The following is a 21,974-nucleotide window of genomic DNA, read 5'->3' on the forward strand; positions in this document are numbered from 1 at the left end:
GCCTCTGCTGTTGCCAAAAACCTCCCTCTGAGTCACTTCGAAGAGACTGGCCTGAAAGTGCTAAAAATGACCCCTCTTCTTCCTCCTCCTCCTCCTCCTCCTCCTCCTCCTCCTCCTCCTCCTGGGCCACCTCCTCTTCCATCATCGCCCTAAGTGTTTTCTCAAGGAGACATAGAAGTGGTATTGTAACGCTGATAACGGCGTCATCGCCACTGGCCATGTTGGTGGAGTACTCGAAACAGCGCAACAGGGCACACAGGTCTCGCATGGAGGCCCAGTCATTGGTGGTGAAGTGGTGCTGTTCTGTAGTGCGACTGACCCGTGCGTGCTGCAGCTGAAACTCCACTTGTCACGAGGGTGTCAAGAGCCACGTCTGACTCCGTAATACCCGGGGTCAGGAAGTCGCAGCGGGTGGCTGCGCGCTCTATGTCTAAAGATCACGGTGTTTCTTAGTGTTTGTTTTCTGTGTTTGCCTTGCTATCCTTTTTGTCTCACTCAGGGATCCGTAGCTTCTCCTCCTCAGCTGTTTCTTGTCTGCCACTCCCAAACTCCTTATATTCTCCTCTCACACTTCTCTTGTTGCCAGTTATAGAGCTTCCTGCCTGGACATCTATGCTGACCCACTGGAGCTGAGAATCTGGTTGTTGTTCCAGAGTGCTACCCTCCGGATCCCTGTTGGGCTTTTGTTGTCTCCTGTTGTTGCCCACCTGGGATTATATGTTTAGTTTGTATTGTCTGTCCTCCCCTTGGTGTTTTCCTTTAGAGCTAGTGGTGCGGACTAGTGTTCCCACCGCCCTGTTCACTATCTAGGGCTCATCCTAGGGAAAGCCAGGGTTTTAGGCACGTGATCGGCGTACGGGTGAGGAACCCGTCTAGGGACGACAGGGCAGCCAGGCGCCAGCCGCAAGGTGAGTCAGGGGTCACCACCTTCCCTCTCACTAGGGCAGGGCCTCCCTCTTTTCCTCCCTCCGTGTCACGTATGTGACAGTTACGCCGATCGTGATACCACTATGGCCTGCTGCTGCTCGCACAGTCTGTCCAGCATGTGCAAGGTGGAGTTCCACCTGGTGGGCACGTCGCATATGAGGCGGTGAGCGGGAAGGCCGAAGTTACGCTGTAGCGCAGACAGGCGAGCAGCAGCAGGATGTGAACGCCGGAAGCGCGAACAGACGGCCCGCACTTTATGCAGCAGCTCTGACATGTCGGGGTAGTTGTGAATGAACTTCTGCACCACCAAATTCAGCACATGCGCCAAGCAAGGGATGTGCGTCAAATTGGCTAGTCCCAGAGCTGCAACGAGATTTCGCCCATTATCACATACCACCAGGCCGGGCTTGAGGCTCACCGGCAGCAACCACTCGTCGGTCTGTTGTTCTATACCCCGCCACAACTCCTGTGCGGTGTAGGGCCTGTCCCCCAAACATATGAGTTTCAGAATGGCCTGCTGACGTTTACCCCGGGCTGTGCTGAAGTTGGTGGTGAAGGTGTGTGGCTGACTGGATGAGCAGGTGGAAGAAGAGGAGGAGGAAGCCGAGAAGGAGGAGGTGGCAACAGGAGGCAAAGAATGTTGCCCTGCGATCCTTGGCGGCGGAAGGACGTGCGCTAAACAGCTCTCCGCCTGGGGCCCAGCTGCCACTACATTTACCCAGTGTGCAGTTAGGGAGATATTACATCCCTGGCCGTGCTTACTGGTCCACGTATCTGTGGTTAGGTGGACCTTGCTACAGATGGCGTTGCGCAGTGCACACTTGATTTTATCGGATACTTGGTTGTGCAGGGAAGGCACGGCTCTCTTGGAGAAGCAGTGGCGGCTGGGAACAACATACTGTGGGACAGCAAGCGACATGAGCTGTTTGAAGCTGTCTGTGTCCACCAGCCTAAATGACAGCATTTCATAGGCCAGTAGTTTAGAAATGCTGGCATTCAGGGCCAGGGATCGAGGGTGGCTAGGTGGGAATTTACGCTTTCTCTCAAATGTTTGTGAGATGGAGAGCTGAACGCTGTCGTGTAACATGGTTGAGACGCTTGGTGACGGAGGTGGTGGTGGTGGTACATCCCCTGTTTGCTAGGCGGCAGGTGCCAACGTTCCTCCAGAGGCGGAGGAAGAGGCCGAGGCGGCAGCAGCAGAAGAGGTAGCAGGGGGAGCCTGAGTGACTTCCTTGGTTTTAAGGTGTTTACTCCACTGCAGTTCATGCTTTGCATGCAGGTGCCTGGTCATGCAGGTTGTGCTCAGGTTCAGAACGTTAATGCCTTGCTTCAGGCTCTGATGGCACAGCGTGCAAACCACTCGGGTCTTGTCGTCAGCACATTGTTTGAAGAAGTGCCATGCCAGGGAACTCTTTGAAGCTGCCTTTGGGGTGCTTGGTCCCAGATGGCGGCGGGCAGTAGCAGGCGGAGTCTCTTGGCGGCGGGTGTTCTGGCTCGGTCTCACCACTGCCTCTTCCTCCGAACTGTGAAAGTCAGTGGCACGACCTTCATTCCATGTGGGGTCTAGGACCTCATCGTCCCCTGCATCGTCTTCCACCCAGTCTTGATCCCTGACCTCCTGTTCAGTCTGCACACTGCAGAAAGACGCAGCAGTTGGCACCTGTGTTTAGACATCATCAGAGACATGCTGAGGTGGTACTCCCATGTCCTCATCATCAGGAAACATAAGTGGTTGTGCGTCAGTGCAGTCTATGTCTTCCACCGCTGGGGAAGGGCTAGGTGGATGCCCTTGGGAAACCCTGCCAGCAGAGTCTTCAAACAGCATAAGAGACTGCTGCATAACTTGAGGCTCAGACAGTTTCCCTGATATGCATGGGGGTGATGTGACAGACTGATGGGGTTGGTTTTCAGGCGCCATCTGTGCGCTTTCTGCAGAAGACTGGGTGGGAGATAATGTGAACGTGCTGGATCCACTGTCGGCCACCCAATTGCCTAATGCCTGTACCTGCTCAGGCCTTACCATCCTTAGAACGGCATTGGGCCCCACCATATATCGCTGTAAATTCTGATGGCTACTGGGACCTGAGGTAGTTGGTACACTAGGACGTGTGGATGTGGCAGAACGGCCACGTCCTCCCCAGCACCAGAGGGTCCACTAACACCACCATGTCCACGTCCGCGTCCCTTACTAGATGTTTTCCTCATTGTTATGGTTCACCACAACAACAAAAATATTATTTGGCCCAATGTATTGTATTCAAATTCAGCTGAATATAAATTTGAGGCCTAGTATTTAGGCGCTGGGTGACCGGTATGGATTTACTAACAGAATTAGACTTGAAAATGCACAGTAGCGTGTGTGTAAAGTTATTCTGAATGACCCTATGTGCACCTTGAATATTATATACCCTTTTAGGGATAGATTTCAAATAGCTCTGATATAGCAGAAACCACTAAATTATGAAATTGCTAAATTGGGAATTGTATTTCAACCCTGAACAAAAAATGTGCTTTGACGGACACTAAATAATTTGCCCAGCCACAACAGTACAGTGGTAACGACAGATTTAGCGGGATATAAATTTGAGGCCTAGTATTTAGGCGCTGGGTGACCGGTATGGATTTACTAACAGAATTAGACTGGGATATGGCCAAAAAATAACCACACTATTGCTGGTTAAATGCACTTGGTGTGACAGCTTGACCAACCACACTACTGAGGGTTAAATGCACTTGGTGACGGGCGCAGCTTGCCCCTGATGTAGTATATGGCCAAAAAATAAACAGACTATTGCTGGTTAAATGCACTTGGTGTGACAGCTTCACCCTGATGTAGGCTGTAGCCAAAAAACAACCACACCATTGAGGGTTAAATGCACTTGGTCGCAGCTTGTGCTGGCGCACCACAAGACACAAGATGGCCGCCGATCACCCCAGAAAAAAGTGACTGAAAAACGGTCTGGGCAGCCTAAAAACAGTGAGCAATTGAATTTCAGCAGCTCAATGATGCACAGCTGCAGATCGATCGATTAATCAAGTCCTTGGAGGAGTTAATCTGCCTAATCTTGCCCTACTGTCGCAGCCGCAACCTCTCCCTACGCTAATCAGAGCAGAGTGACAGGCGGCGCTATGTGACTCCAGCTTAAATAGAGGCTGGGTCACATGGTGCTCTGGCCAATCACAGCCATGCCAATAGTAGGCATGGCTGTGACGGCCTCTTGGGGCAAGTAGTATGACGCTTGTTGATTGGCTGCTTTGCAGCCTTTCAAAAAGCGCCAAGAAAGCGTCACAAAAGCGCCAAGAAAGCAACGAACACCGAACCCGAACTTTTACGAAAATGTTCGGGTCCGTGTCACGGATACCCCAAAATTCGGTACGAACCCGAACTATACAGTTCGAGTTCGCTCATCCCTAGTTACCAACAATTGAAATTTTGAAATTTCATCTCCATTTGCCATAAACTGTTGAGGAACACCTGAAGGGTTAACAAAGTTTGTAAAATCAGTTTTGAATACCTTGGGGGTGTAGTTTCTTAGATGGGGTCACTTTTAGGGAGTTTTTACTCTAGGGGGGCATCAGGGGGGCTTCAAAAGGGACATGGTGTAAAAAAAAAAGGCCATCAAAATCGGCCTTCCAGAAACCATGTCGGTCCTTTCCTTCTGCGCCCTGCCTTTTAGTGATACAGCAGTTTACGACCACAAATGTGGCGTTTCTGTAAACTGCAGTATCAGGGTAATAAATATAAAGTTTTGTTTGACTGTTAACCCTTGGTTTTTACCGGAAACCACCTCTTGAAATGGAAAAGTGCCCAAAATAGCTGTTTTGGCACCATTATAAATTTTTGGGGGGGACCGTGTTAATCTGGGGGGTTGGGTCATGGTGTATTTTTACAGAGAAGATTATTACGGACGCAGCGATACCTAACAAGTCTATTTGTTTTACATTTATGTAGGTTTTAAACTATATTATCTTTTTGGATACAAAAAATTTATTTTTTTGTATCTCTATAGTCTAAGGCCCCCTGCACACGACCGTTGTTTTATTCCGTGTCCGTTGTTCCGTTTTCCATGATTTTCTGCGGACCCATTGACTTTCAATGGGTCCTTTGAAAACTCGGAAAATGCACAGTTTGTTGTCCGTGATCCGCGTTTCCAGTCCGTCAAAAAAATATGACCTGTCTTATTTTTGTCACAGACAACGGTTCGCAGACCCTGGGTCTGTGAAAAAACACGGAGGCACACAAGATTGTCATCCGCATCCGTGATCCGTTTTTTTCATATCATTTTTAAGGCAAACTTGACTTAGATTTTTTTTTTCACTTTTCATGTCTGCTGATCCTCCAAAAATCAAAGGAAGACACACGGAAACAAAAACGGATCACGGAACAACGGAACCCCGTTTTGCGGACCGTGAAAAAAAATACTGTCGTGTGCATGAGGCCTATGAGTAATTTTTTTTTGTTTAGCCTATTGTATTTGGTAGGGGCTCATTTTTTGTGGGATGAGGGGACGGTTTCATTGGCACTATTTTGGGGGCTATATGACTTTTTGATTGCTTGCTATTTTTTTTTATGTAAGGTGACAAAAAAAAATTTTGCACCTTTTTTTTCCCCCGTGTTAACCACTTCAGCCCCGCTAGCTGAAACCCCCTTCATGACCAGAGCACTTTTTACACTTCGGCACTACACTCCTTTCACCGTTTATCGCTCGGTCATGCAACTTACCACCCAAATGAATTTTACCTCCTTTTCTTCTCACTAATAGAGCTTTCATTTGGTGGTATTTTATTGCTGCTGACATTTTTACATTTTTTGTTATTAATCGAAATGTAACAATTTTTTTGCAAAAAAATTTCATTTTTCACTTTCAGCTGTACAATTTTGCAAAAAAAACGACATCCATATATAAATTTTTCGCTAAATTTATAGTTCTACATGTCTTTGATAAAAAAAAAATGTTTGGGCAAAAAAAAATGGTTTGGGTAAAAGTTATAGCGTTTACAAACTATGGTACAAAAATGTGAATTTCCGCTTTTTGAAGCAGCTCTGACTTTCTGAGCACCTGTCATGATTCCTGAGGTTCTACAATGCCCAGACAGTAGAAAAACCCCACAAATGACCCCATTTCGGAAAGTAGACACCCTAAGGTATTCGCTGATGGGCATAGTGAGTTCATAGAACTTTTTATTTTTTGTCACAAGTTAGCGGAAAATGATGATGATTTTTTATTTTTTTCTTACAAAGTCTCATATTCCACTAACTTGCGACAAAAAATAAAAAATTCTAGGAACTCGCCATGCCCCTCACGGAATACCTTGGGGTGTCTTCTTTCCAAAATGGGGTCACTTGTGGCGTAGTTATACTGCCCTGGCAATTTAGGGGCCCAAATGTGTGAGAAGAACTTTGCAATCAAAATGTGTAAAAAATGACCGGTGAAATCCGAAAGGTGCACTTTGGAATATGTGCCCCTTTGCCCACCTTGGCAGCAAAAAAGTGTCACACATCTGGTATCGCCGTACTCAGGAGAAGTTGGGGAATGTGTTTTGGGGTGTCATTTTACATATAACCATGCTGGGTGAGAGAAATATCTTGGCAAAAGACAACTTTTCCCATTTTTTTTATACAAAGTTGGCATTTGACCACGATATTTTTCTCACCCAGCATGGGTATATGTAAAATGACACCCCAAAACACATTCCCCAACTTCTCCTGAGTACGGCGATACCAGATGTGTGACACTTTTTTGCAGCCTAGATGCGCAAAGGTGCCCAAATTCCTTTTAGGAGGGCATTTTTAGACATTCTTCTCACACTTTCGGGCCCCTAAAATGCCAGGGCAGTATAAATACCCCACATGTGACCCCACTTTGGAAAGAAGACACCCCAAGGTGTTTTTTCTCACAAAGTCTCACTTTCCGCTAACTTAAGACAAAAATTTCAATCTTTCATGGACTCAATATGCCCCTCACAGAATACCTTGGGGTGTCTTCTTTCCGAAATGGGGTCACATGTGGGGTATTTATACTGCCCTGGCTTTTTAGGGGCCCTAAAGCGTGAGAAGAAGTCTGGAATATAAATGTCTAAAAATGTTTACGCATTTGGATTCTGTGAGGGGTATGGTGAGATCATGTGAGATTTTATTTTTTGACACAAGTTAGTGGAATATTAGACTTTGTAAGAAAAAACAAAAACCAAAAAATTTTCGCTAACTTGGGCCAAAAAAAATGTCTGAATGGAGCCTTACGGGGGGGGGGGGGGGGGGTGATCAATGACAGGGGGGGGTGATCAATGACAGGGGGGTGATCACCCATATAGACTCCCGGATCACTCCCCTGTCACTGATCACCCCCCCTGTAAGGCTCCATTCAGACGTCCATATGATTTTTACGAATCCATGGATACATGGATCGGATCCGCAAAACACATGCGGACGTCTGAATGGAGCCTTACAGGGGGGTTATCAATGACAGGGGGTGATCAGGGAGTGTATATGGGTGATCACCCGCCTGTCATTGATCACCCCCCTGTAAGGCTCCATTCAGACGTCCGCATGTGTTTTGCGGATCCAATCCATGTATCCATGGATCCGTAAAAATCATGCGGACGTCTGAATGGAGCCTTACAGGGGGGTGATCAGGGAGTGTATATGGGTGATCACCCGCCTGTCATTGATCACCCCCCTGTAAGGCTCCATTCAGACGTCCGCATGATTTTTACGGATCCATGGATACCAAAACACATGCGGACGTCTGAATGGAGCCTTACAGGGGGGTGATCAATGACAGAGGGTGATCAGGGAGTGTATATGGGTGATCACCCACCAGTCATTGATCACCCCCCTGTAAGGCTCCATTCAGACGTCCGCATGTGTTTTGCGGATCCGATCCATGTATCCGTGGATCCGTAAAAATCATACGGACGTCTGAACGGAGCCTGACAGGGGGGTGATCAATGACAGAGGGGTGATCAGGGAGTTTATATGGGGTGATCATGGGTGATCAGGGGTTTATAAGGGGGTTAATAAGTGACGGGGGGTGTAGTGTGGTGTTTGGTGCGACTGTACTGAGCTACCTGAGTCCTCTGGTGGTCGATCCTAACAAAAGGGACCACCAGAGGACCAGGTAGGAGGTATATTAGACGCTGTTATGAAAACAGCGTCTAATATACCGGTTAGGGGTTAAAAAATTCGGATCTCCAGCCTGCCAGCGAGCGATCGCCGCTGGCAGGCTGGAGATCCACTCGCTTACCTTCCGTTCCTGTGAGCGCGCGCGCCTGTGTGCGCGCGTTCACAGGAAATCCCGGCCCTCGCGAGATGACGCGTATATGAGTCGTTGAGCGCAGGGCTGCCGCCTCCAGACCGCACATCTGCGTTAGGCGGTCCGGAGGCGGTTAAAGAGGACCTTTCACTACAATAAAAAAAAAATCTAAACTAAGCATACAGACATGGAGAGCGGCGCCGCTCCGTTCTCCCGGTATAGGCTCCAGTATCTTCATATTTTTGGCTCAACTGGGTGGAGACTGACGGCGTCTCCTTCTCTCAGGCTGTAGCGCTGACCAATCGCAGCGCTCAGCTCATAGCCTGAGAGGTTTTTTTTTCTCTCAGGCTATGAGCTGAGCGCTGCGATTGACCAGCGCTACAGCCTGGGAGAAGGAGACGCCGGCAGGCTCCACCCAGTTGAGCCGAAAATGGGGACCAATCGCAGGCGATCCTGAGATGCGACGTGATCGCCACCTCACAGGATCGCAGGTCGGTGATTGGTGGTGTATAATCACACCACCGATCACCGTCCTTTCTGGGTTATCGGGTCATCAAAGACCCAAATAACCCGGAAATGCTGAAAACCGCAGGTCTGAATTGACCTGCGGTTTTCTACGATCGCCAACATTGGGTGGTCACAAGACCCCCCTGGGTATTGGTGCAGAGTGCCTGCCGAATGATTTCAGCAGGCATTTGGTTCCGATCACCGCAGGCGGTGCTGCGGTGATCGGAAATTCTCAGGACGTACCGGTACGCCCTGTGTCCTGAAGAGGTTAAAGTGTGTAAAGGCAAAACCCAAATAAGGCTCATATGTTTCAGTTCATAAGTTAGCCACATGGGACTCAGTTGTCAATTTTTTTAAGTTTGAGAATACCCACTCCCTGGCCTCTTCTAATAGTACTCTCAGTGGCAGGATTCTGCAAGCTGCTGTGCGGTAGATGCTCCACATGGCTGTTTCTTCCCTCCCTCATGGACTGCTTTTTGACGGTCCATAGTGCTGTGTCCCCCAAAGCATCCTACAAGAAACGGCTTTTATAGGTAAGTATAAAAATAAATTTTTAATAACCACACCAGGAATTAAGGCAGCTAACCACTTTAATTATCTGTCTGAAGACTCAGAATTTTCAGCCAAGTGTACAATCCACAGGCCATGGAAAAAAAAAAAAGAATACCATTAGTCACCCTTGATCAGTACCAAAGTATTTGAACTTCAGACGATCGGACAATTAAATACCAAATCTATACTATAATATATATGTGAATATTTTACATGTACCCCTTCATCTCCCTCCTCCGCCGCCGCAGGACGCAGTGCTCGTCACCGTTGACCCAAAAAGAAAAAAAAGCACATTGTTAGAGAATCCGCCGGCTACTTGTATTCACACGGAATCAATGGCTGTAAAAGGAGCTTACAGGTTGTGAAAAACACATTAACATTCAATACTCTACCTTTTGCGTAAGGATCTTGCATGCTTCAGCTCCCTCCTCCGCCGCAGGACGCAGTGCTCTTCACCGTTGACCCAAAACGGGACAAACAGATGGGCCATCCGGATGCGACTCACGCCCCACCTACAAAAATTTCACAACACAATGGATGTTATAGTGCTGCCTGTTAAATTGTCCTGTAATAAGGTTATTTCCACATGTAGTGTTTTTGCAGAGAATTACTACATTTGTGAACATTGACTTGGAATAAAAATTTACACAACAAAGCTTTGAACCATGGTGTGATATACCATACCTTTTTACTGTAGTAGGGCACAAGCTATTTCCATTCGTGCAGCCCTTATACTTTCCTGAGATGTCTTGACTTCAGAGATTGTTTGTGTACAGAGGAACTCCTTTGCAAACTGTAAAATAAGAATGAACATTAGTAACCCCAGTTTACATTTGTTAGCATTGGCTTTTTTATTGTGTTTGGAAACTTCTTACCATCAAAATTAAAACTCCACAGCTACTGGAATCCTGCTGGTTGCTATGAAACATGAACCACGTGCTCCAGTGTGCTGCTAGTTCCTCCGTCTTGTACATCCTCAGGAAAATACTATAAAAAAAATAATAATATTTCAAATGATAAGTAACGACACAAAATTAAAGAAGTTTTAAATAGTAGCTTGAGCTACGTTACAAGTGTTTAAAGAAAAAAAAAAAACGTACTTCAAGTTCCGCTGCACTTTCGAAACATAGCTGTTTTCGTTTCCCATGGGATCCATCAATACAAGGACCTTCTGGGACACGATGACAACCTAATAAAGAAATTAAGAAATATACAAAGTTAGTTTGATGACATTTATATTTTTTAGAAATAACACTGGTAGCAAAAGTAGACATACATTGTAATCAATTCACAACACAAGAAAGTGTCATTTTTAATCTATGCATTTAAAAATTAGTGGACCATTTAGAAAGATTAGTGCAGTGTGGACGGAAACAGTGGATTATGCACCATTGTAATAGAATAAATACCTTCTTTTGCAAAACCGTGTCTACCAAAAATTAATACGGCAGTGTCATTGGGTTGTACTTACTTACATCAATATACTGTATCTTAATTACATTACCAAAAATAGCATAGGAGTACACCATAAAAAATATAAATACAATTCTAAAAATTATAAATACCAACAAAATCCAGTGCCCTCCTACGTTCACAGGACATATCCAAACATCTTCAACAGGAAACTTTATCTGAAGAAAATGTAGAAACCCAAATAGCAAAATCAATGTATGTAATTAAAAGAAACTTAAGACTGAAATAATTATATATATATATATATATATATATATATATATATATATATATATATTAGGCATGAATACATTTAGAGAAAATCACTAACCTTGCCAAGCTTTTCAATGTCACCGTAAAATAAGACTGAAGATAGGACACCATCAACCTGTCGAACAGGTTCCTGATTCAATAAATTTAAAGTTATCATGCAAAATAACACCACAAGTAATATAACAATAAAATTAATGTAATTCACACTTGCCTGATGCTTCAAAATTAGATGATAAATATATGCATCAATCACCTGCAAGCAAATATTAAATTAGTACGTACATCTATAATCTTATTCGATATTTAAACTTTATGGCATTACTTTCTGACTAACCTCATCAACCAGCCAATTACTGCCATGCAGTGTATGAAACGATGACACATAGCTTGAATGGTCCCACAACTGCTTGGACGGTGCCGTCATCATCAGCTTCCCAAAGATTTCGAACTAGGGAAAAAAAAAATATTATACACCATGTTGAAAACAAAAAATTTGGATCCATACCTAATACAGGTTGAGTATTCCTAATCATAAAAATGAATTATAGAAATAATACACATGCATGTGGAACCTACACTCCCTGAATTGTATGGTAGCCGTTATGGCACATAACAGGTAGGATTTAGTGTTAGGTTCCTGTCTTACAGAGATCGCCTTGACGTGCGGCAGACAAGCTCAAAATATTTGTACAAAATGATTTGCCAAGCATCTCTAACTTATTAGTATAGCACTTGCAATTCTGTACTTTATTTGGTTTGCAGAAAGCTGTTGCATGTTTTGTTTTGTTTTACAATAAATAGATCAAATAAGTACTCATAATAGAACCAACAAACTAAATTAAAAAGCATCATATTTGCTAGATCTGCAAAATGCAATTCAATTATGTTATGCGTCATTTTTGAACATAGGAGCTACTCGACCTGTATAGGTTTATTTGTTTTAATCTCAAACATGTTTGGTTAATGTTAACAGTATAGGGATAAAAAATTGTGCCAAACATTGGCAAATTCATATATAACTGAACATATTATGCCAAAAAAGGGCAAAAGAGTTAAAGGCCACACCAACAGGGCATGTCCAAACAAATGACCAACAGGGTCAAACCAAAAAAATAAAACCCAGTAACTGCTACCTCGGTCTTCTATACTCTCCCTGACATTCAAAGATACTGGTGGCTTTAAATAAAAGTTCAAGATTTATGTTATGCCCTTACAGGTAACATTAATTTATAATGCAATATATACATATTGGACAAAGAAATAGAACAAGTGCCAGGGACATTCTTGTGGAAGGTAGCAGGACACTGGCAACTCGTGTTATTTCAATATATCTACATGATATATAAATCAAAATTATATATGTAGATCCATAAAAAAGGTCTGGCAGCACTCCCTTGAAGGTTTAAGGTGTAGGGTGCCCTCGGTAATCCCTCGATTCAGGATGGAAAACAGACAATGAAAGTCCGCAGCATAAAATGTGCTCTTTATTCACACATATCAAGTGACAACGTTTCGGTTCTCTCACAGAACCTTTCACCTGACTTGAGAAAGGTTCTGTCACTTGATATGTGTGAATAAAAGAGCACATTTTATTTTTCAAGGAGTGCTGCGGACTTTCATTGATTATATATATATATATATATATATATATATATATATATATATATATATATATATATATATAAGAACTCTGCAGCACTCCTTGAATGTGAATTTATTAACCTGGTAAATACAATGTTTCAGTCCTCTCAGTGGGACTATTATCAAGCAGTGGTTACCTGATAGTCCCACTGAGAGGACTGAAACATCGCATTTACCAGGTTAATAAATTCACATTCACGGATGTGCTGCAGAGTTCTTCTTTTTTATATAATTTTAAGGTGGGTGGATCACCTCAACAGCCGCTTGCACTTCTTGAACTGTCAGTACAGCGGTGCTCCTTTTTGGTTATATATATATATATATATATATATATATATATATATATATATATATATATATATATATATATATATATATATAATTACAATTTGGCTGTAACTCAAAAGTGCTTACCTTTCCCGGTCCGGCCCAACAAATGACAGAGGCCCTTTGTGGTACGGAGGACATGCAGGTGACATGATCCTCCTGCATGTGGACAGCGCTTCTCTGACTTCTTCGGAACGGCTTGATGTGGTCAATGTTGATCTTTTTCTTCAGGGTTACCCCGTCCAAATTTTCTAGTTTCACCACCTTGCCGCACAGCTCCTTGATAAAAAAAGGACCATAGAAGTCAGGCTCTATCCGTCCCCCTTTCCTACCACTCTTTCTCATATTGTACAGAAGGACCTCGTCGCCGACACTGTACACCAAATCCTTGTTTTTCTTCGTGACTTTCTTGGCATGCTTGATCTTCTGTTTCTCCTGCGATGTTTCGATGTTTTCCATGGTTACTTCCTTGATCTTCTCCATTGAGGTCTTCTTTGCGTCGACAAAGGGACCATAACCATTCTCCTCTGGTAGGATGATGTTAGAAAGCTATATAAAATTAAAAATATAAAATTAATAAATTAGGATATATAACCTAACGAAAATAAAAATTTGGTATAACACTTTAATTTAAATGATGGGCTGAATAAAAGTGAGTTTTGATGTATTTGCAGACAGCTATTAACAGAATACAGTCCAGATATATTAGGTATATGATTAGGTAAATGTCAACACTATCATTACATAAGGTGATGGCCTAAAAGTTGTCAAGATAATCATTAACGAACAAATCACTGTCTATGGTTATAAAAATGTAATGTCACACTGGAATAAAGCAAGCATAATGATTATATATCTATACATATAAAATAGTTTTTACTTATGCTATATCGTAATATTTAGCTGTAGGTGACACAGAAAAAAAACTCACCGGCAGTTCAACTGGAACCTCAGCTGGGAATACAGCCTCTCTCCCATACATCAAAAGAAATGGTGAATATTTGGTGGTGGTTTGGACCTTGGATCTTATTGAAAATAATGTTGCGTCCAAATACACATCCCAATTATTTTGCTGATCATTCACCAATTTTATTAGAGCTCTACAATAAATAAAATAAGATAAACGTATTAAACAAGGCAATTATAAGTAAAGCAGAATTGACAGGTTGCAGCAGACAACCATCAAAACATTTTCCATACAAAATCCGCTGGAGGAGATGCCGATTTGTGGTGTGCTGCGTTTGCCAACACATAGCTGGTAAATGCTTTCTTATTACAAATAATAAATAAAAAAATCGGTTTGTTTCACTCTGGCGGGAATACAGTGCATGTCCAGGTACACCTGCGAACAGACGAAATTAGTTGGTCAAATGCGAGTAACAATAACTATTTAAAAATAAGCAGAAGGGCATAGGAAACTAATTTTTTTTGTTTTATAACCTAATGTCAGGAAAAGGTTTGTATTAAAAAATAAAATTATGTTTCTTTAACTGAACAAGTGTATAAAATTGATGCCAAAAATAAAAAAATTATCAAACTTGCCTTTTGATGTTGTGATTCGTTTTTTCATCCAGGCCGTTGGTTTGTGGGTGGTATGCTGCTGTAACGCTTCTTTCGATTCCAAGGATAGAACACAAGTGGTTGTTCAGTTTGAAAAAAAATATTTTTTATTACTTTATATGAACTAGCATATTACCAAATAAATGTTAAACACAAAAGTAAAGGGGAATTACACATACTTGATTTACGAATTCTCTTCCCTGGTCAGAAAGAATGCGCTTGGGACAACCATGTCGATAGACCATAGCGCAAATATGGCGTCCAACCTCAGCAGCACTTTTTGTTTTCAGTGGAAAAGCCTCCACCCACTTTGAAAAATAATCGGTGGCCGTCAAGATAGATTGAAAGCCTTGGGTAAAGGACCGGTTAAGTCAATCCCAACAAGCTCCCAGACAGCGGAGACCTAAAATGAAGAAACAAATATATTTCAGTTTCAATTTCACAATGTTATAATAATACCATGGAAAATACACTGTAAAGGCTGTGGAGCACATATCGGTTTTCCAGACTTCTGGCATTTATCACATTCATTTACCTAGAAGAAATTAGATGTTAACCTGTGCACAGTTTTAATTTTTTATTGAAAAACCTAATGATGACTATTGTGTACCCATTTAGCAATATCAATGGCCATTCTATGCCAGAAGAATCTCGAGGAGATGGCCGATCGCGTTCGATTTATTCCTGCATGTCCTCCGATGGGCGATGAATGAAACTGGACAAATATCCTCCAGGCTTCTTCCTTGTTTTTTATACATCTTCTATTTCTATAGAAGAGCTCTCCATTTTTGATTTACATGAAAAATTAATAGGTAGCTACATTAATTACAAACCTATAAGTACAATGTAATGAGAATGACTGTATTTCTAATACTCACCCTTTAAAGTGAATGGAGCACTGGACTGCCTGAGGTTCTGCCTCTGTTTCTTGGTATACCCAGAAGGGTATTCTCCGACACTTAGGAAGGTGAAGATTGTGTTGTACTTCTCCTCCATCATACCTTTAAAAATTATAAAATTATTACTGTCCAACAGGACCACAGGGTTTGTCATGGGCATGGCGGTAATGATCAGCAAGATCGGTATATTTAGTGGGCAACACCGATGTTGACAATATAACAAATATTTTACAGACCGATAATCAGACAGACAATCTATAACGGGGCTAAGCTCTGTTCACTTGAATGGAGCTTAGCCCTGCCCACGCTAGTTGATACTAGTCATGACGTCAGTGGGCCGGCGGTAAACAGTGAGAAGGCCGCAGCGCTGCTGGAGCGCCGCTGCCTTCTCAAACAGCCGATCAGCGGGGGTCCTGGGTGTCGGACCCCCGCCGATCAGAACCTGATGACCTATCCAGAGGATAGATCATCAGTTAAATGACAGTGCAGAACCCCTTTAACACTGGACACTGAAATGTACCGTTTCAATTCTACAAAATTATAAATTGTTCAAAATGACAGACAACGATATGGCTTTTACTCACTGACAGGTAGTATGATCAGACTGGACACTGGTAGACACGTTAATCCAATGTGAATCTTGTACGGGGACAATAAGTAGCAAATTATAATATATAATTGTGGAAACAATTACTCACTGATGAAAAGTCTGATAAGATAAGACAATAATGATGGCGAGGGACTAAATGAAATTAGAAGCCTTTAAAGAGGACCTTTGACCTGGAAGAACATTGTGAACTAAGTATCATGACATATACAGCCGCGCCCGGGGATCTCACTGCACTTACTATTATCCCTGGGCGCCGCTCCGTTCTCCCGCTATGCCCTCCGGTATGTTCGGGGACTTGGTTATAGTAGGCGGAGTCTGCCCTTGTTCTGCTGGGCATCTCCTCCTCCTAGGCTGTAGCGCTGGGCAATCGCAGCGCACAGCTCACAGCCTGGGAGTTTTTTTCTCCCAGGCTGTGAGCTCTGTCATGCGATTGGCCAGCGCTACAGCCTAGGAGAAGGAGACACCCAGCAGAACAAGGGCAGACTCCGCCTACTATAAGCAAGTCCCCGAACATACCACAGGGTACAGCGGGAGAACGGAGCGGCGCCCGGGGATAATAGTAAGTGCAGTGAGATCCCTGGGCGCCGCTGTATGTCATGATACTTAATGTTTTTCCAGTTGAAAGGTCATCTTTAAGGAGACAATATAAGAACAATATTATGAAGTGTAATGAAATTCAGAACACAGATATTGGTACTACTCACCACCAGGGAGTCGGAAAAGACGGGACACTGCTCCGGTAAGTGACTGAATGAAATGCAAAGCCTGTAAGTGGACAAAAAGGACACCAGGACATATTATTTTATATATTATAGCATTATCTTGAAAATTTCAACTACATCATACCCTCTTAGCCATCCAGGCAATTTCAGGGGACACGGGAAAACAGCTTTGGTCATTGTCAAGCACATACAAAGTTCAATAATGCAGCAAAGCTGGATAAACAGAGACAATGGGGGTGCACAGTGCAGCCAAGCAGGTGGTAGCTTAGTTGGTATATAGCTGAGGGAGTATATAGCGCAGAGCTCAGGTGTGTGTGTGTGTGTGTGGGGGGGCTGGCTGTTGAAGGGACTGCTCTGGTCATATGATCAACGCCAGGGGCGTAGCTAAAAGCTCATGTGCCCTGGTGCAAGAGTTCAGCTTGGCCCCCCATTCCCTTAGTGCTTGTTGGCAAGGGGCAGGGGAGCATGTAGCCTTCCTGCTGCCTGAGGCAAACATTGAAAGGGCACCCCCTCATGCCAAATTCTTAACCTAACCCCTTCCCTCCAGCCAGAGGTGTAAATTGACCAGCATGCACTTTCTATAATGCCAGTGTCTTATGTGGCACAAGGGTCTTTGGGCCCCCTCATGCTCCTGGGCCCGGTAGCGACTGCTACCTCTGCACCCCCTATAGCTACGCCCCTGAGCAACGCCCAGTAGTCACACTACTGATGTAGATATACATGGATTCTGTGAAACAAGTCATTTCGAAAGCTCCAGAAGTAGCTGCAGAGATGTAAACTGCACAGTGTGTGGGCAGCAGTTGCAGGAAGAGATCCAAAAAATACTCCAACAAACATGAGCGCTGCAGAGTATTCTGGGAGAATGCAGGAATTGACGTGGCAGTGTTACAGCGGATCCCTATGCTGGCAGAAAAAGTGTGCTAATGCAGCTTTGCTCATCATGATGAATGCAGGTTACTACAACTATCAGAGCAGGATGGCCAACAGTACCGCAGGGAGAGCAGCCGCCAGCACAGCGCCTGTCAATACCAACTCTGCAGATTTATTAAATCTTCTATCAAGCCTATACTTGCGGTACTACTAACTTCCCAAGAGGCTTGGCCGGCGCTGAAAACATAACTCACTACGTAATGCACCTTCATTCATAAAGTGGGCAGAGCAGGCGCGTGACATGGTGAGTTACGCTGCCAGTGCATGCCAGATGGCCCAGCCTCCGGCCTGCTCGGAAGTTAGTATGGTAAGCACAGGCTGGATATAAGATTACCTTAGTTAAAGGGGTTCTGCACTTTCATTTAACTGATGATCTATCCTCTGGATAGGTCATCAGCATCTGATGGGCGGGGGTCCGACACCCGGGACCCACCGATCAGCTGTTTGAGAAGGCAGCTCCAGCAGCGCCGCGGCCTTCTCATGGTTTACCGCCGGACCACTGACGTTGCGACTAGTATCAACTACCGTGGGCGGGGCTAAGCTCTGTTCACTTGAATGGAGCTTAGCCCCGCCCATGCAAGTTGATACAAGTCGTGACGTCAGTGGCCTGGCGGTAAACCATGAGAAGGTCACGGCGCTGCTGGAGCTGCCTTCTCAAACAGCTGATCGGGGGGTCCCGGGTGTCGGACCCCCACCGATCAGATGCTGATGATCTATCCAGAGGATAGATCATCAGTTAAATGAAAGTGCAGAACCCTTTTAATGGACTTTTACATTGTTTTTCCGTTCATGAAAACCCAGCCTTAGGGTTACTCCAGCTTCTTGTAGCCATCTCCCTGACAGCCGCTAGAGGTGCTTCCGCGATTCTCACTGTGAAAATTACAGTGGGAAGACGCGGAACATAGTTTTGAATGCGTACGCATTCGCAGCTGAGAGGAGGATCGGGGAGAAGAGTTCCCAGTGCCGGTGATGGATAAAGGTAAGTGGCTGAAGGGGAGGGGGGACACGAGGGTGCCCCACTCCTAACAACTATATAGTGCCAGGAAAATGAGTTTGTTTTCCCGGCACTAAAGTGCTCCTTTACCACAAGTACTGCACAGTGTCTGTTCTCTGCAGGAACAGGCTATAGACACCAGTACCACTACATTAACTGTAATGGTTCTGAGACTACACTCACCTAAAGAATTATTAGGAACACCATACTAATACGGTGTTGGACCCCCTTTTGCCTTCAGAACTGCCTTAATTCTACGTGGCATTGATTCCACAAGGTGCTGGTAGCATTCTTTAGAAATGTTGGCCCATATTGATAGGATAGCATCTCGCAGTTGATGGAGATTTGAGCGATGCACATCCAGGGCACGAAGCTCCCGTTCCACTACATCCCAAAGATGCTCTATTGGGTTGAGATCTGGTGACTGTGGGGGCCATTTTAGTACAGTGAACTCATTGTCATGTTCAAGAAACCAATTTGAAATGATTCGAGCTTTGTGACATGGTGCATTATCCTGCTGGAAGTAGCCATCAGAAGATGGGTACATGGTGGTCATGAAGGGGTGGACATAGTCAGAAACAATGCTCAGGTAGCCCGTGGCATTTAATCGATGGCCAATTGGCACTAAGGGGCCTAAAGTGTGCCCAGAAAACATCCCCCACACCATTACACCACCACCACCACCAGCCTGCACAGTGGTAACAAGTCATGATGAATACATGTTCTCATTCTGTTTACGCCAAATTCGGACTCTACCATTTGAATGTCTCAACAGAAATCGAGACTCATCAGACCAGGCAACATTTTTCCAATCTTCAACAGTCCAGTTTTGGTGAGCTTGTGTAAATTGTAGCCTCTTTTTCCTATTTGTAGTGGAGATGAGCGGTACCCGGTGGGGTCTTCTGCTGTTGTAGCCCACCTTTCTTTCCCATTCTGACATTCAGTTTGGAGTTCAGGAGATTGTCTTGACCAGGACCACAACCCGACATGCATCGAAGCAACTGCCATGTGATTGGTTGACTAGATAATCGCATGAGAAATAGAACAGGTGTTCCTAATAATTCTTTACATGAGTGTATAGTGTCCTTTTAGGCTCCATTCACACGTCCGCAATTTCGTTCTGCATTTTTTGCGGAACGGAATTGCAGACCCATTCATTCCTATGGGGCAGCACGATGTGCTGCCCGGACACGGAATTGCGGATCCACACTCCCGTTCCGCAAAAAAATAGAACATGTCCTATTCTTGTCCACAATTGTGGACAACAACAGGCATATTCTATTAGTGCCGGCAATGTGCGGTCCGCAAAATTTGAAACGCACATTGCCGCTTTCTGTGTTTTGCGGATCCGCGGCTCCGTGGATCCGCAAAACACTTTGCGGAACGTGTGAATGGAGCCTTAATTTGAGGTAAATTAGTTTCCAATGTAGTATTAATAACTAAACAATTACATAATAAACATATTGCATTGTCTACTTACCACCAGGACAATAAGATGATCTGGTCTCTGGCTGCAGTCTGGCTCTGGGGACTTCCTTGTCACTCTCATCATTCCCCCCCACTCCCTTGTCACTCTCATCATTTCCCCCCACTCCCTTGTCACTCATCATTTCCCCCCCCCACTCCCTTGTCACTCATCATTTCCCCCCCCCCCACTCCCTTGTCACTCTCATCACTCCCCCCCCACTCCCTTGTCACTCTCATCATTCCCCCCCCCCACTCCCTTGTCACTCTCATCCCCCCCCCACTCCCTTGTCACTCATCCCCCCCCACTCCCTTGTCACTCATCCCCCCCCCACTCCCTTGTCACTCATCCCCCCCCCACTCCCTTGTCACTCTCATCATCCCCCCCCACTCCCTTGTCACTCTCATCATCCCCCCCCACTCCCTTGTCACTCTCATCATTCCCCCCCACTCCCTTGTCACTGTCATCATTCCCCCCCCACTCCCTTGTCACTCTCATCATTCCCCCCCCCACTCCCTTGTCACTCTCATCCCCCCCCCCACTCCCTTGTCACTCATCCCCCCCCACTCCCTTGTCACTCATCCCCCCCCCACTCCCTTGTCACTCATCCCCCCCCCACTCCCTTGTCACTCTCATCATTCCCCCCCACTCCCTTGTCACTCTCATCATTCCCCCCCACTCCCTTGTCACTCTCATCATCCCCCCCACTCCCTTGTCACTCTCTTCATTCCCCCCCCCCACTTCCTTGTCACTCATCATTCCCCCCCCACTCCCTTGTCACTCTCATCATTCCCCCCCCCACTCCCTTGTCACTCTCATCATTCCCCCCCCCACTCCCTTGTCACTCTCATCATTCCCCCCCCCACTCCCTTGTCACTCTCATCATTCCCCCCCCACTCCCTTGTCACTCTCATCATTCCCCCCCCACTCCCTTGTCACTCTCATCATTCCCCCCTCCCTCCCTTGTCACTCTCATTATTCTACCCCCCCCCTGCCTTGTCACTCTCATTAATTTCTACCCCCACCTCTAGTGTAGCATGGCTGAGCTCTGTTTGGTCCGCGTTACAGGAGCATTTGTTTCCTGTACTAAGTGAGCACTTCCTGTCAGTCCGGTACATGAAACAAAAGCTCCTGTACCACGGACCGAACAGAGCTCGGCCACGCTACATTAGAAGCGCTTCCCTCCTCCTGTCAGTCCTCTCTGGGAAGTGCGGCAGCCGCCCGGTGCGGGGAAGGGCCCGCCGCACTTACAAAAAAAAAAACTTGCGGCAACGCTTTTAAAAATAAAACGCACTGGGCCGGCGCCCCCTGCTAAATTGCGCACTAGACGGCTGCCTAGGTTGCCTTACAGGTGGCGCCGGTCCAGGGTGTAGTAGAATACATTACAGCGGGCCCTGTGCAGTCAATTACAGAACTAGATGCCTGCCCCCAACCCCCTATTGGGCATCATTCACACTATTAGGGGTCATTCTGTGGATAGCACTGTTATGGGGATTTGTGGATGGCACATAAATAGCATAATATGCTATGTGTCATGCACAGATCCCACCCTAACAGTGTCCTCCACAGATCACCATTAGCTCAAAACCCTCCAAAAGGCACACCTTTTTGTTCCAAATTTTTTTTTAAATTAATTTCAGCTCAAAAACATAGGTGCATCTTATAGGGCGAAAAATATAGTCTGCTATAAGGGGTGTCAATGATGGTACAGAGAACTGATGGGGCAGATATTGTAACGTTAATCAAAAAATAAGATATCCTTACATTCTGTCCTAGTAAACATTATAACTTGCTGCATTTAGCACTGCCAGAGATAATATCAGTCACATAAATGGTGGACAAAGTTTTAAGATCTCAATACA

The 21,974-nt window shown here is 44.9% G+C and overlaps 1 long non-coding RNA gene across 1 annotated transcript; it reads right to left on the minus strand.

Moving 5' to 3' along the window:
• Positions 1 to 9,462: 9,462 nt before the first annotated feature.
• On the minus strand, positions 9,463 to 10,431 carry LOC122944436. Its single transcript, XR_006391015.1, has 4 exons — positions 10,340 to 10,431; positions 10,115 to 10,226; positions 9,924 to 10,032; positions 9,463 to 9,751 (listed from the first exon to the last, which is right to left on the minus strand). It is a non-coding gene; the product is annotated as an uncharacterized LOC122944436 (long non-coding RNA).
• Positions 10,432 to 21,974: the final 11,543 nt, after the last annotated feature.

The sequence above is a fragment of the Bufo gargarizans genome, chromosome 8 (assembly GCF_014858855.1).
Source record: "Bufo gargarizans isolate SCDJY-AF-19 chromosome 8, ASM1485885v1, whole genome shotgun sequence".
Lineage (NCBI taxonomy): Eukaryota > Metazoa > Chordata > Amphibia > Anura > Bufonidae > Bufo > Bufo gargarizans.